Source organism: Galeopterus variegatus, unplaced genomic scaffold (genome assembly GCF_000696425.1).
Source record: "Galeopterus variegatus unplaced genomic scaffold, G_variegatus-3.0.2 Scaffold1247, whole genome shotgun sequence".
Taxonomy (NCBI): domain Eukaryota; kingdom Metazoa; phylum Chordata; class Mammalia; order Dermoptera; family Cynocephalidae; genus Galeopterus; species Galeopterus variegatus.
The window spans coordinates 5,917-10,402 of NW_007727358.1; the positions used below are offsets into that span (position 1 = coordinate 5,917).

The following is a 4,486-nucleotide window of genomic DNA, read 5'->3' on the forward strand; positions in this document are numbered from 1 at the left end:
TCATCTTTAAAAAAAAAAAAAAAAAGAAGTGGGCATGGTAAGTCCAGAGGGACAGAGCCCCTGCACTGAGCTGCAGTCCCTGTGGATGCAGAGTGGGCTCCACCAAGCTAGGCATCCAGGAAATAGCTCAACATCTTGCCAAGATAGCTCCTCTCTGAGTTGAACCTTGAGCCTCGTGTGGCCTCATCCCAGTCCCTGAAGCTGGGAAGAAGTACCAGGAGGCAGAGGCAGCCATCACAGTCCACCAGTTTCCAGGGACTGCCTGATGTGGAGGCAGCAGAGCCAGGCATGGAGTGAGGAAGGGGAGAGGAAAGCAGGGTGGCAGGGAGCAGCACCAAGGGGTGAGAAGGAAGAAGGGCAGGAGAGCCTGAGCGACATGGAGGGGAGACTGCAGACCTCCTTGTGACAGCCTCTGAGCTCAGAGCAGCAAAAGTTGAGGAGCTTAAGAAGGGCAGACCTGCCCTACCAGCTGCAGCTTACCTGTGGGAAACTGTGGTCAGGACATTGATAGACTCACTGACTTCATCTGGGATCATGTGGTAGGTCCCAAGCAAAGCCAGGAAAGACAGTCCACATTTCTGTCCAGGACCCCAAGAATCTTGGCAACATGGTTCCTTCTGCCCCTCACTACAGTCCTTTCCCCCGGGCTGCTGAGAGCCACCTTGAGTGCGTGTCCCAGAGACTGCAGTGGCAAGGGTGTTGATGAGAGCACAGGAGCAGGAGAATGCATTTGCTTGGCAGTCACACAGACCTGGTTCAGAATCTCATTTTTACCCGTTTACTGGGTTTCAAGTCTGTGACCTTGAACAAATTACCTGAATGCTCTGAATTCCTGTTTCCTTATTAGTAAACAGCTACTGGGACCAGACACCAAAGATGTGTGGTGTGGAGCACAGGTGGGGGTGGGGCTGGCAGAGGCTAAGGCTGGGGAAGGAGGGCCGGCTACCCAGAGGAGGGGCGTTTCCTGGAGCAAGTGTGCCTGGACCACACCATGAAGTTCACAGCGAAGACTGCCATTCAACTCATGTGTGGAGCTAATACTCTCATGACTACTGTGCCGTTGGGCAGAATGATCTAGACTGGGGTGTTGAAGAGAATACAGCTAACTGCTCAGTCGATAGAGAGTGCAAGTTCGGGGAGGCTTACTAGCCCTAGTGGCAACCTGGCAGCCCATGGCTGCAACTGACCAACCTTTTCTTTTCTTCCCAGTTCTCTTGTCCATCTGCTCCCTGCTGTGCGACCCCAACCCTGATGACCCTCTGGTGCCAGAGATAGCCCACACCTACAAGGCTGACAGAGAGAAGTATGCATCCTCTTTGGGTTGCCTTTGTGCCATGGCTGCCCCAGGCAACTCCAGGCAGCACCTTTACCCTGAGCTGGTGCTTCAGGCTATACAGGTTCCCACAGACATCTTCCTGCCCATGATGAGTCCATGTGCACTGAGGGCATGCCCTGGGCTTAGAGTCCTGGCTCTCTGACTAACATGTTCTTAGACTCTAAGGAGGGTGAAGCAGATCAAGGCAATTCACCTTCCTGGAGAGCTCATCAGCTGCCACTCCTGAGCCTTAAAATATTATTGCCAAGCCCTTGAGGCCAGCAAAGTCAGTGGTGAGCCAAAGAATGGACTCGAAGAATCTGACAACAAGAAAATTCTGGATAGAAATCTAAGGTTTGTAGCATAAGATGAGGGAATGTCATACACCCAGGGTAAGGCCAAGGCCAGACAAGGCAGGAAATGCTGCTGAGTTCAGTTTGCTGTTTGAGGCTCAGAAGTCAGCAGTGTGTTGCTGTTTCACCAGCAGACCTGCATTGACAACTCTGTTTAAACACCAATCACCAGACCCAGAATTGTAGAATTCCAACCCCCCTGGCCAGGCACAACCTCGGAGCGGGGGTTGGTGGAGCAGGCACAGGAGTCATCACTATATGTTAATCTCTGAGTGTTGATGGCATAGTGAGAAAGGTCCAGACATGGTAGGGGCCCAGGCAGCAGGAGCAGTGGCCCTGTGTGCGGCACAATCCCAGCATGTGGCACTGAGAGGAGGGTAATGCTGGCTCTTTCAAAGAACATTTCCAGTGAGTCTTTTAGTACATTACTTCTCTTCTGTCTGAAGAGATTAGAATGGAATGTGGTTTTTCCAACTAACTTTTTTTCTTGACACCTTTATAGATCTCATTATTTCCCTCATTGAGGTTTCCTGAATCACAGTCACAACGATTTTTAATTGCTTAGATTTAAAATTGTATTTATTTTAACATTTACTAAAAGATATTTTAGGGCCGGCCCGGTGGCGCACTCGGTAGAGGGCGGCGCTCCCACCGAGGGTTCGGATCCCATATACAGACCAGTCCGCTCACTGGTTGAGCGTGGTGCGGGCGTGACACTGAGGGTTGTGATCCCGTTACCGGTCACGAGAAAAGACAAAAAGGAAAAAAAAAAAAAGATATTTTAGACATACCAAAAGGATTTTTTAGTGCCTCCTCTAACTACAAATCTCCCTTACGTTCTCATGGCATCAGATCTCTTTACCATAATGAGGATAAGTACACACTCCTACATAGTCCTCCATGGGTGCCAGGCCTGCTTCACGTGCTTTACAGACATGCTTGTCCAGTCTTCCCCAGGACCACACAGGCAGATTGTCTCCCCGGGGGAAACAGAGAGGCCAGGACACAGAGAGGTGGCCCAGCTGCTGAGGGGGCGCTGGTCCATACTCCAGTAGCCAGGCTCCAAGCCCATGTTCTGGAGTTTGTGTGCTAGACAGCCTGAGACTATTCCAAGCTGACTTTTGTTTTTCTCTTCCTATCCTCCCCACATCCATTCTGCAGGAGAGGAGAGAGAGAAAGGGAGGAGGTTTATTGCCTTATTCCACAGTAGACAGTTATGGAGAATCAACAGGACTCTGAGCCAGGGGTTTACAGCCACCACTGACATGTTCCTGCTCCAGGGAAAGTCTTTATTTCACTCATCGTCAGTCCTAGATGTTTGACAAGCAGCAGTAGCAGCAATTCCCCACGTCAGTCCTGTTCTCTGCACCACAGTGAAAGAAAGTGACATTTCAAGTGAGGGTGTCATTCCCTCTGCTTTTTTCTTCCAGGTACAACAGACTAGGAAGAGAGTGGACACAGAAATATGCTATGTAAGTGCCTCGGAGGTTTTACAGGAGACATTTTCCAAGAGAAACTGGCCATGCAGAGAGGTTTTCCTGTGAGACTCTGAGTTGCTGGCTGAGCCTCTCACAGAGAGTCAGCCGTTCCTCAAACAAACGTTGGTCACCTTGTCTCTCCGGCTGCAGCATGTTGGTGCCACTCTCAACTATTGTGGCTTTGACAATGTTTTGTCTTTGATGCCATATCAGCAGCCATTGTCATGATCTGCAGCTTCCTGGTTACACTGGAATCGGTCCCCCTGCCCTGACTCATCTGCTCGTTTTGTGGGGGCCAGGCCCTGCACGCCTCCCCAGCCTGGCCTCAACTGGTGCCACTTCCTGCCATAGTGCCACACAGGGCCTCGGCCTGCTCCTCACGTGCCCTTGCCTTTTGGAACTCAGGGTTGTCCTGGATGCCCAGGGAAGAGCAGGCTTTCTTCACACCCCATCTGTCATAGAACCATGTCCCAAGAAGTCTCCACTCATCCTGGAGGCTCCCAGGCATCAGGAACAGCATCACTGGCAAGTGGAGGCCTTGCCCTGTGGCTTCCCCCAGGCTTGCAGTGCCTCACGCTAGCGTTTCTCCCCCTACACAAAGAAGCAGCAAGTGGAAAATTGTTAGGCTGTGGGCCGGCCCGGTGGCGCATTCGGTAGAGTGCGGCGCTTGGGAGCACGGCGGCGCTCCCGCCGAGGGTTCGGATCCCGTATAGAGACCGGTCCACTCACTGGTTGAGCGCAGTGCGGGCGCGACACCGACGGTTGCGATCCCGTTACCGGTCACGAAAAAAGACAAAAAGGAAAAAAAAAAAGAAAGAAAATTGTTAGGCTGTAAAGCACTAACAACCCATTAGAGATGACTGTCTTTTTAGAAGCAAGAGCAAAATTATGAAACCTGAGGGATTTGGGTTATGCTTTTCTATGTGTTGAGGTTTTACACCGCCCCCACACATCCTCCCACTGGGAGCCTGCACTAAGTCCAAATGTAAGCCTTTTACAGACTAGAACACAAGGGAGTGGAGATACTCTTTTAAATGTGAATAAAAATGCAATTCACTCATAACTCTAATTGATCATTGACACTTAAGTCTCCTTTTTTCTTTCAGGCAGAACGGAAGACATGGAAACTTTTAATAGGTTCTTCAGAGTCTAAAATTAGAAGAGTCTGTTGGGTGACTGGCTTCCTCTCTTGGCTTTCTGATGCAGCACATTTTAATGTTTGCCCTTAGAGCTTAGAGCTCTGAGATTAGGCTAGCTAGGAAAAGGGCAGGAAAGGGATTATTCTAATAAAACCTCCAAAGAGGAAGAAAAATTGAGGGGCTTAAAATCTCGAAAGCCAA

General features: G+C 50.3%; 1 long non-coding RNA gene across 1 annotated transcript in view; it reads left to right on the plus strand.

Annotated features, from left to right (window-relative positions):
* The first annotated feature begins 1,258 nt into the window (after positions 1–1,258).
* The window catches only part of LOC103592954, a 9,071-nt gene continuing 5,843 nt past the window's right edge, over positions 1,259–4,486 (plus strand). Inside the window, exons 1-2 of the long non-coding RNA XR_550697.1 lie at positions 1,259–1,303; positions 3,099–3,140. This is a non-coding gene — a long non-coding RNA (uncharacterized LOC103592954). The remainder of the gene's footprint in view (positions 1,304–3,098; positions 3,141–4,486) is intronic.